Source organism: Schistocerca nitens, chromosome 2, assembly GCF_023898315.1.
Source record: "Schistocerca nitens isolate TAMUIC-IGC-003100 chromosome 2, iqSchNite1.1, whole genome shotgun sequence".
NCBI classification, from domain to species: Eukaryota; Metazoa; Arthropoda; class Insecta; order Orthoptera; family Acrididae; genus Schistocerca; species Schistocerca nitens.
The window spans coordinates 529991623-530004768 of NC_064615.1; positions in this window are offsets into that span (position 1 = coordinate 529991623).

The window sequence follows — 13146 nt, forward strand, 5'->3', positions numbered from 1 at the left end:
CCTAAGGAGGGGAAGCACCTGCCTAGTAAGCTATGAGACCAGCATTAAATTCCTGGCCGTGGCACAAAGTTTAATTCATTTCTTGGACTTCTATCACTATCGTAGATAAAGATGAGGCTCAAATATCTCAAGTAAAATTTAATTATATACAGATATCAAAAAAAGTTTTGCATCTCTCCGGTCCCCAATTCTCCTGAACGTTGACTGTGAATACTGTATCACAGTCACAGTCTCTTGGACTGTCCAGAGACGTTACTAAACCTGCACAAAGATGTAAACAACCGTATATGAGAAGCGCCTATTAGACGGAGGGGGTCCGGCAGTCGATCAGTTCCAGTCAGTCCTCTAGGAAAGAGGTACACGGCTCGTGTTGTCTGTCGTTCAATCATGCCTAGACTGTCAATATAGCCGTTCGATCGCGTCCGCATTGTTACTTTGGGCCAGGAAGGGCTCTCATCAGGGGAAGTGTCCAGGGTCTCGGAGTGAACCAAAGTGATGTTGTTCGGACATGGAGGAGACACAGGGAAACAGGAACTGTCGATGACATGCTTCCTTCAGGCCGCCCAAGAGCTACTACTTCACTGGATGACGGCTACCTACGCATTATGGCTCGGAGGAACCCTGACAGCAACGTCACCATGTTGAATGATGTTTTTCGTGCAGCCACAGGAGTCGTGTTACGACTCAAACTGTGCGCAATAGGCTGTATGATGCGCAGCTTCACTCCCGACTTCGATGGCGAGGTCCATTTTTGTAACCAGGACACCATGCAGCGCGGTACAGATGGGCCCAGTAATGTGCCGAATGGGCCGCTCAGGATTGGCATCACGTTCTCTTCACCGATGAGTGTTGCATATGCCTTCAACCAGACAGTCGTCGGAAAAGTGTCTGGAGGCTACCCGGTCAGGCTGAACGCCTTAGACACAATGTCCAGAGAGTGCAGCAAGGGGAGGTTGCCTGATGTTTTGGGGTGGCGTTATGTGGGGCTGACGTACCCCGCTGGTGGTCATGGAAGGCGCCGTAACGGCTGTACGATACGTGAATGCCATCCTCCGACCGATAGTATAACCATATCGGCAGCATATTGGCGAGGCATTCGTCTTCGTGGAGACAATTCACGCCACCATCGTGGACATCTTGTGAATGACTTCCTTCAGGTTAACGACATCGCTCGACTACAGTGGCCAGCATGTTCCCCAGACATTAACCCTATTTACCATATCTGGGATAGATTGAAAAGGGCTGTTTATGGGCGCCGTGACCCACCAACCACTCTAAGGATTGGATTGTTTGGGGGAGGAGACCAGACAGCGAGGTCTCTGGTCTCATCGGATTAGGGAGGAACGGGGAAGGAAGTCGGCCGTGCCCTTTCAAAGGAACCTTTCCAGCATTTGCGTGGAGCGATTTAGGGAAATCACGGAAAACCAAAATGAGGATGTCCGGACGCGGGATTGAACCGTCGTCCCCCCCGAATACGAGTCCAGTGTGCTAGCCACTGCGCCACCTCGCTCGGTCAACCACTGTAAGGGATCTATGCCAAATCGCCGTTGAGGAGTGAGACAATCTGGATCAACAGTGCCTTGATGAACTTGTGGGTAGTATGCCACGACAAATACAACCATGCATCAATGCAAGAGGACGTGCTACTGGGTATTAGAGGTACCGGCGTGTACAGAAATCTGGACCACCACCTCTGTAGGTCTTGCTGTGTGGTGGTACAACATGCAATGTGTGGTTTTCATGAGCAATAAAAGAGCGGAAATGATGTTTATGTTGATCTCTAATCCAATTTTCTGTACATGTTCCGGAACTCTCGGAACCGAGGTGATGCAGAACTTTTTCTGATGTGTTTATATCACCTAAGCATGAGGTTCAGGCGGGGTTTTCCCATTACATGAAACACTGGGGTGCTGTTGGTTGAATAGGTTTCTATGGCAGCTGCTCATCCGCAGAGGGAAACTTAACACTTGAAGCCTTAACAAATAGCACAGCCTTTCAAACCTTTCAGAAGGTCTGCAAGTGTAGTGAGCATGTCGTAGACTTCAATTGTTCTGAAGGCGCAATTCCAGTGAGGCAATGCCACTTGTTGCCAAGAAACGACATGTGGCAATTCGTCACCGGATACACGTCAGTCAGTGGGTCTGTGTGCATTGTCTTATGCGACGTGACTTGGAGGACTGAAAAAACGACTTCGTTTGTGGAGGATGTCAAAATTCACATGAGCTGTATATTTACAGATATATTAGCTTGAGAAACTGTAAGCTGTGACATCTTGCCATAAGTATGATTGTAGTGTTTAAACATTTTCCATCATAAGGAGTTGTTAAGAAGATCGCTATTTTTATTTAGCTTAAATCACGTTATGGCAAAGGGAACAATAGTCATGTTTTCGTCATATTACAGCCAGATTACTGTTTGTGATTCAACAAAGAAAAACAAAAATTTCCAGACATAATTCCATTGTGGACGTAGAAAACTCCAGAAGCCAAAACATCGTTTGCATTGAAGACACGAAGAGATTCTGGTCGTACGTAAAGTACACTATCGGCAAGGCACAATCTGTACCATCACTGTGCGATAGCGATGGTATTGTTCTAGAGTACAGTACCACTAAAGCCGATTACTAAATACGGTTTCTCGAAATTCCTGCACCAGAAAGGATGAAATAAATATTCCTGAATTACAATCAAGAACAGTTGCCAACAGGCAGGTTAAATAAAAAAAGCAAATCTCTCGGCCCAAATTGTATTCCAATTATATTCCTATAAGATTATGTTAATTCTACGTAATTATTTACAACCGCTCTGTCGATGACATATCTGTAGCAAAAGACGGAAAATTTACGCAGGTCACAACAATATTCAAGAAAGCTATAGGAATAATCCGCTGAATTAAAGACTCATATCGCGCGAAGTCAATCTACAGTTTGATTCTGGGACATGTACTTTGTTCTAACATAATGAATTATCTCGAGGGAAACAATCTACTGACACATAGTCAGCAAACGTTCAGAAAATGTCATTCTTGTGAGACACGGTTAGCACTTTATTCACACGAAGTAATGATTGCTATCGACAGAGCCCTGAAATTCGTTTTATATTTATAGATTTACGGAAGGTTCTTGGTACCGTTCCTAACAAGCGGCGCCTAACAAAATTTCCTATCCATGCAGTGTCACCTCAGTTGTGTAACTACATACGTGGCTTCCTGTCAGAAAGGCCACAGTTCGTAGTAATTGACTGAAAGTCATCCTATAAAACAGAAATGATATCTGGCGTTCCATAGGGCAAAGCTATGGGCTCTCTATTGTTCCCTACCTATATAAATGATTTAGGAGAACATTGACAATCCAGAATAATATTTCTTAAATTTAGAGTTCCCTACCAGGTACATCAGTAATGGATTACTGTAACCTATAGCTAAATATCTCATTGTTACTAGCAATCAGCCGTCTGCCAGTATCGCCTCACGAATGTTGGTGTCTCATTTTCTTACGAGTGGCGTGATCTTGTGCAGCAAGTACCTGAAACCCAAACCCATTCGTGTACATTTTTTTTTCTACTAGTACTTCATCGTCAACCACAACTGTCCAAGGAAATAATTGCGAGTTCCCTAACCTCCAACAAGTAATTCCCTTGCCCAACATTTCTCTTTTCTTTCCCCCTTATGTTACTCGAGGTTACGTCCTGGAACGAAGCTGCTGCTACCGTTTGCAAAGGTATGATGCTCTATCCTGATGTTCCTCCAAGGGAATTGACTGAAGTGTATGGTACAAAATACGGTCAGCTTGTAGCATGCGACGTCAAACAATACGGTTTTCTTGGCATCGCCAATTTTGTAACACGGGTAGGTGTCGCTCATCGGAACTTTGGCTTCATAGACAACACGCAGCAAGCGGTTTGTGGCAAGGTGCCGCCTAGTGCTACCTCGGTGGGATCCCGCCTTTAGGTCCTCAGCCTTTTGTCCGTGGCACGGAGCAGAAGATGGCGGAGTTTTGCGTTACGGCCGGATGCGGAAGCGGCGACGCGCGGAAGACTGCTCGTCCCTGCGGAAGTGGTCCGCAGGAAGTGGCTGCCTCTGCACGGAATGGAGATCAGCCGCGACGCCAGGTAGCGGCCACGTGCTCGCCATGTGCACAGGTGTCCTCTCCAGCAGCCCTCCCCCAGTGCCTCCACTGAACCAACCGCCTCGCACGTTGGCCGCCGCTCGTGTGCATTGTGTATGTAAGGCGCTTTTGTGTTAGTTTTCTTTGAATGAACGTGGTGGCATAGTACTGAATAACAGAGAGAATGTTGTATGGCTGCCAGCCAGACGAAAAGTTCAAGCAGCGTATCATTTGAACTCTCGAGGCTGAAATGGCAGAGACTGCAGATCTTCCCATACGGGCAAAATTGAGTCACTAACAGTCGAATCTGAGACTTCCACATCAGCAGGAAGAGATGCTAAGCACTTGATTACATGCAGATTCTAATGTGCTCCCAACAAGGGATACCATTTCATGAGCAGCAGGCACAATCCATACTGCTTAGAGGCGTGTAGTTTACCAGTGGTTTTCCTCAGTCGCTTTTAGTAAGAACTGGGAGGGTTCTGTAGGTAGTCACGCTCATTTCTTCTTACCTACGTCGCTGGCTGCAACAGTCTTCGGTATCTGATTACCTCATGGTCTGTGAGGTATTAAATCATGACTGCCCTCCTTTTCTCATCTTCTTTTTCAATCACTTATTCGATATTTTCTGAAAAGCATCTCTTCCTTTCCATTTAGATTTAAGACGTCAGTCAGCTGAACCAAACCATTCTGTCCTGGGTGATTTAAGGATGAATGGTTTTATAAATCTAGTTAACCAGAAGATAGTTGTCGAACACATTTTTTGAAGAATCCTAATGAATTGCAGTTTACACTTTCACATACAGATAGGTCGATTACCAAACACTCGTTCGATGAATTTTAGAGAATTTTTCGTCAATCTTCAACAGTTACCAGGCTAACGGAAGGAATACAAAACATTCAAAGTAAAGCTTGCACGATTCGTCTCGAGTTTCTTTAGTCAGTAGAGTTGTTAGTCACATAGGTATTAATATCTGACTGAAAACTGAGGAAGTTATTCGAGCACGGCACGAGGGTTGCCGAGAAAGTAATGCATCGCATTTTTTTCTTCAACAATTATTTATTGAACATAATGAGAATTACACACACGAAAGAATGCTGTTTTATCAACAAACACTATTTTTCCAGCGCGAAACAAGGGCGTGTATGCCCTGTCGGTACCAATCCTTGTCCTGGTGAAGGAGCCAGTGATTAACTGTGTAAATCACCTCCTCATCCTCTTCAAAATTTCTACCCCGAAAGACACCCTTTAATGGCCCAAACAAGTGAAAGTCCGAGGGGGCTAGGTCAGGGTTGTAGGGTGCATGCCGTAACACTGACCAACCCTGTTTTGCGATGTGTTCAGCAGTCCTCGGACTTGTGTGGGGTCGATCGTTATCGTGTTGCAGCAAAACATCTCCTGGGTTGCTGTGGCCCCGAAGTCGCCGGAAGCTAGTCTTCTGTTTTGTTAACGTGATGACATATGCTTCTGAATTAATGGTACCATCGTCGGCATGACGTCAGTAAGAATCACACCTTCAGTGCCCCAGAACACAATGATCATGATCTTACCGGCGGAAGCAGTTACTCTGATTTTTTTCTTCAGTGACTGTCTTTTTGTTTCTGGCTCAAAGTGATGAACCTAGGTTTCATAACCTGTCACAGTCCGGGACGAGAAGGCCTTCCCTTCAGCTTCAAAACTTTGCAACAAATCAAGACAAATATTTTTTCTGTGCGATTTGTGATCCACCGTTAGACACCGTGGGACCCCTCTTGTCACACTTTCGAATATCCAAGAGTGCGGATATTTGCATCCACACTTCCTTTGCTGATTGACAGGTGCAGCGCCAACTGCCGAGTCGTAATGCGTCTATTCTCGCGAATGACATCAGCTCGGTGCAGCATGTCAGGTGTGACAACATTGTTAAAAATCCTCTGTTTTGGATGAGGGTGAGATATTTGCCACAAACATATAGTGTCCCACTAATGTTGCGACAAATTTCGAGAGGTTGTAGAGGGTGTCTTGAGGAACAAGTCGAGAATAGGCGCACCTGTTCGGAAAGGTCATCCAACGACGCTACAGAGCGTCGAAGTTACAGGCGCCCTCTCCTGCCACTACACCACCGGATCGGCAGCAAACGAAACTTCGTTTTCTGGTGGACTGTAGGAGGAACGTCTCGCAGTGTTGTTTGTTATTCAGTGATTGTTACTAATTTCTACGATCGACAATGGAGAAAATGGAGCTAACTGATGCGTGAACGGGCCTTGACTCCTACAAATGTGATTTTCTGTTGTTTTGGCGGTTGACGGATTCGGACACAGGTCTCAATCCGCATTTCATTTTTCACCTGGAACCCTCTAAAATCGCCAATTCTTTTCGGTAAACAGCAGAAAAATAAACTGCATACGGTAACACGTGTCCGATACTGTGATCCACAGAGGCAACAGAGCCTAGCATTCATAGAAGACAAGGCTAGTCTACGCAAAGTCAGCTCAAACCTCTCCACTGGCGACCGTGGCAATCAGTCGCGATCACTGAATAATAAAGAACAAGACGTCCCGCCTACTGTCTGTCAGCGTACAAAGTCACGTTTGCTGCCAAAGGGATGGCCCAGGGGCAGGTGCCGGCGCCTATAACATCGGCGCACTGTAGCGTCGTTGGATGGCACTTCCTGTCCTCGATTTCTTGCTGAAAGCACCTCTTACAACCACTATAAATTTGTCGCAACATTTATGGGACACCTTATTTTGTGTCAGACTATGCTCCTATATTTAATTGCTAACTAGAAAATTTTAGGTTGTTTTCATGATTGGTGGCTCACCCATATGTTATTTGAGTGATTTGACAGCCACATTTTAATGATCCGACATTTTAGTCTTTAGTACGTTTTATTACCGTTTACCCCTGTCACAAGAATCGTCACCACTCCATCTACGGAGATATACACTGATGCGCCAAAGATACTGGTATAGCCATGCGTATTCAAAACAGAAATATATAAACAGACAGAATATGGCGCTGTTGTCGACGAAGTCTATATAAGACAACACGTGTATGGTCCAGTTGTTAGATCGGATCGGGTAGTGCTACTACAATGACAGGTTGTTACGAATTAAGTGAGTTTGAAACTGGTGTTATAGTGGGAGCACGAGCGATGGGACACAGTATCTCCGATGTACCGATGATGTTGGGATTTTCTCGTACGACCATTTCACGACTGTGCGGTGAATATCATGAATCCGGTAAAACATCAAATCTCTGACATCGCTGCGGCCGCAAAAAGATCCTGCATGAATGGGACCAACGACGACTGAAGACAAGCGTTCAACGTGACAGAAGTGCCACCCTTCTGCAAAATTACTGCTGATTTCGGAGCAGGGCCATCAAGAAGTGTCAGTGTGCGAACCATTCAATGAAGCATCATCGAAATGAGCTTTTGGAGCCGAAGGCCCACCCGTGTACCCTTGATGGCTGCACGACACAAAGCTTTACGCCTCGCCGGGGCCCGTCAACACCGAAATTGGACTCTTGATGACTGGAATCTCGTTTCAAATTGTCTCGAACGGATGGATGTGTGCTGGTATTGAGACAACCTGATGAATCCATGGACCCTGCATTTCAGCAGGGGCTGTTCAAGCTGGTGGAGACTCTGTAATGGTGTGGGGCGTCTGCAGTAGGAATGGTTTGGGACCTCTGATACGTCTGGATACGACTCTGACAGGTGACATGCACGTAAGCATCCTGTCGGGTCACCTGCATCCATTCATGTTCTTTGTGCTTTCCGGCGGACTTGGTCAATTCCAGCAGGACAATGCGACACCCCACACGTCCAGAACTGCTGCAGAGTGGCTCTAGGGACACTCTTCTGAGCTTTAACACCTCCTCTGGCCTCCAAACTCCTCAGAACATTATTGAGGATATCTGGGATGCCTTCCAAGGTTCTGTTCAGGGGAGATTTCTGTCCCCTCTTACTGTTACGGATTTATGGATAGCCCTACAGGATTCATGGTGTCATTTCCCTCCAGCATTACTTCAGACATTAGTCCATGCCACGTCGAGTTGCGACACTTCTGCGTGCTCGAGGGGGACCTACACGATTTTAGGTAGGTGTACCAGTTTCTTTGGCTCCATAGTGTATAACTGTATTGTATTTAGTTTTTTCTCTTTCAGTACTTTATTGTAGGAGTGGAAGACCCATCGTTTGGCAGTGTAGCGTTTTTGAAGCTCAGAACGTAGGGGAGAGACAGTGGCGGAAGTAAAACTGTGAGGTCAGTTCGTGAGTCGTGCCTGGGTTCTCAATCAGTTGAGCAGTTACCTGCAAAAGACAAAAGGTTCTGAGATCAAGCCCAAGTCGAGCATATGAATGTAATCTGCCACGAAATTTCACAAAAGCACTGCAGAATAAAAATTCATTCAGGGTGAAAGTGTTCGTCAAAAAGACAGTGGCAGAGAGTGAGAGATTTTGATTTAATCGAACTATTATGTTCTCTATTTTTGCGATAAGAAGGCTTTTCTATATTGTTACTGTAACGTATTACAAGAGGACAGCACGAACTTCCCCTCACAGATTTCATTCATAATGACAGTGTACGTAGCGCATGACTACTACGAGGGTTGGAACTTAAATAGCGGAAACTATTTATTCACAACCGATACAAAGGAATTACATGTTTGCCCCTGTTGTCCTTCAAAGTAGTCACCTGCGGTGAGTAGAACCCGTTGCCAGCGATGTGAAAGGCGTAGTCTACCGTTAGCAGAGCCTATTCTGTTGTTGCTGCGAATGGAACGGTCTACTGGCTGTCGAATCTCTGGAACAGTTCCGAAGGAATGCCACGAAGTGATTCCTTCATCTTCAGAATCAAATCAAAGTCACGGGGACTTAAGTTCGGGGACTATGGTGGCTGGTACAGTACTTCCCAGTCCCATCGACCGAACAGAGCAGCCACGGCGTGCGCTGTATGCGCCCGCGCATTGTCGTGCAAAATATGAGCGGGTTGCTCAGAAAGGGTCGCCGATTCTTTCGCAAAGCTGGTCGCAGGTGATGCTCCAAAAACGAACAGTAATACTGTTCATTGACGGTCTGCCGTGGAGGAACGTAATGCGTTAGGATAACACCATCACAGTCGTACACGAGAATCACCATAACTTTCACCACCCTGGGGCTCTGACGCACTTTCGACTTCCTAGGCGGCCCATAATGACGTCATTCGTTGGATTGGCGTTCCAGTTTTGGCTCGTACGTATGGCACATGTCTCATGCACTGTTACGATACGGCCTAAGGAAGCCTCTCCTTCGCACTCATAGCGCTCCAAGTGCGTCTGAGCATCGTCGCAACGCATCCATTTCTGCATTTCCGTCAATTCATGCAGAACCCATCCTGATGCAATTTTTCGCATGCCCAGGTGTTTATTCAGGATGTGAAGCACAGTCTTATGTGCTAATCCGGTGTCGTGGGCGAGCTCACGAATCGTACGGCGTCGATCACTGTCCACTAACGCGGCAACAGCATGCACTTCTTCTTCAGAGACACGAAGACGACCTGTCCGATGCATGTCTGTCACAGTTTGCTGACCTTCGTTGAAGGCTTTTACCCAACTTGCCACTGTTCCGTACCGCAATGCCGATTCCCCGCACGCCTCTTGAAGACCTTGATGACACTGTCGCGCTGTACGACCTCTGACACATTCAATCTTGTTCCTGCTCTGTTGTTCCTGTTTCGAAAACATGGTGACACCGTTACGTTAGACGCTCGCTCATAAGTGACAGTGTTCCCTCGATTGTGCGCACGTCTGTGACGTGGGACGGGCGAGTCCATTTGCTCGGAGGTGAGGTAGGTATGTCAACAAGGTGTGCTATTAGAGACAATAGTATATTCCATTGAATAGTGTCTTCACAGCAGTGTTGCCACTATTTAAGTTCCAACCTAAGTATTTTAACACATATAAACAGGTAACGCCGCTCTCAACCGTTTTTGAGAAAATCAACGATGAACGCTTTAGGCGTGCTTACGTACTTGGTATGCTCGCTATTATTCAAGGAGTCAAGAGTGGAGCAAGTAAGCGTTTAGTTCGATAAGTGTGAGGTCTCCAAATAGAATCTCGGTGCTGGTACCTTTTTACATTCCCACGTAATTTTAACAGATTTATTATCAGTTTTCGAATCATCAATTATATACTGAATCATTTATTATGTTCATAATCTTTGCCCTGAAAAATCGGATGTTTCTTAAAATTATGGAAGTAGTTTGCCATGGTAACCTTATTGCTGCAGGCGCGTCCCGACACATCATGAAACTGTCTTCCCGGCACTTCTACGGCCAGTATCGTCCAGCTTCGTACAGTGATCCATAGGTTACACATAATACTTGCGATAAATTTGGATACGATGAAACGAGATCATGCTGAAAAGTAAAGCTAACAAATATTTTGTGCGAAAACGCTTAAAGCTTTTTAAATAAAAGAACTACATTAACATTCAACATCTTTATTCATCTTGTCTGCATACTTTTTTTCAATATAGTCACCCTGGCGAAGAGCATATTTTCCCAACGAGAGACTAGTTTGTTGATACCATCACTGCAGAATGTCTGACTTTTTTTCTTTTTGACGGAGCCACAACCTCACTTCTGCCTGCACCGCTCCATCACTATGACAGTTAACTCTTCGAATATGTTGTCTGGCGTCGGATTGTTGCAGATCTCGTGTGAGGTCTGACATCGTTATGCTGAAGGAGAGTGTGGTCCATGAGTGGACGAACTCTTCGAATTCGTGTTTTTAGTTTTCTGGGAGATTACAGCACACTGTTTGTCAGGCACCGAAATAGTACCGTTACAGGCAGTCGTGTTACATGCTGCAATTCTAAGCCCCCTAGCGGCAATGGGTTGCAACTTGCGTCAGCGAAGGAGGAAGTCGACCGAGTAATAACGATGACATGTAATGCCTCAGCCAATAGTGAGAACAGAATAAAACATTCGGCGGCATTACTTTTAAACACTTCGCATAAATGAAATGAGTATATTGATCAGACTGAAAGTTGTCGTGTATAGTTTGTTATATTTCTAATCTTCTTGCGAAATTTTTTTCTCCTTTTCTATGCATAAAAGTTATGGAAATAATAAATGAATCATTACGTATCGATAATTTGCATAGTCATAGTAAGTCTCTTGTTAGATCTGCGTGGAAATAAAAAAATAGTAGCCGAAGCAAGATTCGATCCAGAGACGTACCGCTTATGAAACGAAGCTCTTGCTCGCTCGGCCACAGACTCCTTGAATACCAGCGGCCATACAAAGAGTGTCTCAAACTATTGGGTCAAATTGAAACATGTGATAGTGGGTCCACAACCGATTATATCAACACAGGGAACCAGTGGTCGGAAATTATTTATTGTGTTATGGACATACACAACGTACACCGGATAACAAAGTGCCAACCGCCCGTCTCAATGCATTTATTGCTACGGCGCATGCAGTTCTGCCGCATTCTCGCAAACTTCCCGGGTATCTGTTTCATAGCCCGTGTGTCATGTGAGGACGGCCGGCCGCGGTGGCCAAGCGGTTATAAGCGCTACAGTCTGGAAACGCGCGACCGCTACGGTCTCAGGTTCGAATCCTGCCTCGGGCATGGATGTGTGTGATGTCCTTACGTTAGTTAGGTTTAAGTAGTTCTAAGTCCTAGGGGACTGATGACCTCAGATGTTAAGTCCCATAGTGCTCAGAGCCATTTTCGTGTGACGACCACGTGCATCGCCTTCTCCCACTGACCTGTGCCGCGAGCACAACACAGCCCCTGATGTCAGCTATCTATTGCATCAGACAGCTTGCGAAATGTCCACGGCGAGTTGTGTCACTGTGTACATGACACATAGTTAAAAATGGGACGTTAATCATCACGAGAGTTGGCAGACATGCATTTAATGTAGGGTGCGGCAGGATGTAGGGCCCGTAAACCAGTACGAATGTACAGAGAAAGCTTTCTCAGAAGGCGTCATCCTAACTGGAAGAAGTTTATCGTCGTGGATACTAGCTTTCGTGGTGGCCGAGCGGTTCTAGGCGCTACAGTCTGGAACCGCGCGACCTTACGGTCGCAGGCTCGAATGCTGCCTCGGGCAAGGATGTGTGTGATGTCCTTCGGTTAGTTAGGTTTAAGTAGTTCTAAGTTCTAGGGGACTGATGACCACAGCATTTAAGTCCCACAGTGCTCAGGGCCATTTGAGCCATTTGATACTAGCTTTTGAGAGACATGTCTGAACACCAGACTTTGAGAAGATAGTGTTGGATCGTGTGGCCGACCACAAAGCGATAAACATCCCTCAACTTGCCCGTGAAACGCACACTTCGAAGAATTCAACGTGGAGAATATTCGTGGTACCCTATCATATAGAACGTTTTCAAGCACTGGTACCAACAGACTCTTAGGGACTACATCCCTTGTTGTCCGCGAAAAGATGTGAGTTCAGCATGACGGTGCACCAACCCGCTTCGACATTAATGTCCGCGAGCACCTGAACAACACGTACCCTCATCTTTGGGCTGGAAGGGGAGCTACTGTCCCACGGCCAGCGCGATCGCCGGAGCTTACTCCTCTGGACTTATCCTCCGGGATTATTTCAAGAGCCCGCATCTCGTGGTCGTGCGGTAGCGTTCTCGCTTCCCACGCCCGGGTTCCCGGGTTCGATTCCCGGCGGGGTCAGGGATTTTCTCTGCCTCGTGATGGCTGGGTGTTGTGTGATGTTCTTAGGTTAGTTAGGTTTAAGTAGTTCTAAGTTCTAGGGGACTGATGACCATAGATGTTGAGTCCCATAGTGCTCAGAGCCATTTTGATTATTTCAAGATGTTGGTGTATGAAACCCCGTAAACAGATGAAGACTTGCTTTATAGGGGTCAAGCTACCTGTCCCCTACATCTACATTTATACTCCGCAAGTCACCCAACGGTGTGTGGTGGAGGGCACTTTACGTGCCACTGTCATTACCTCCCTTTCCTGTTCCAGTCGCGTATGGTACGCGGGCAGAACGACTGCCGGAAAGCCTCCGTACGCGCTCGAATCTCTCTAATTTTAC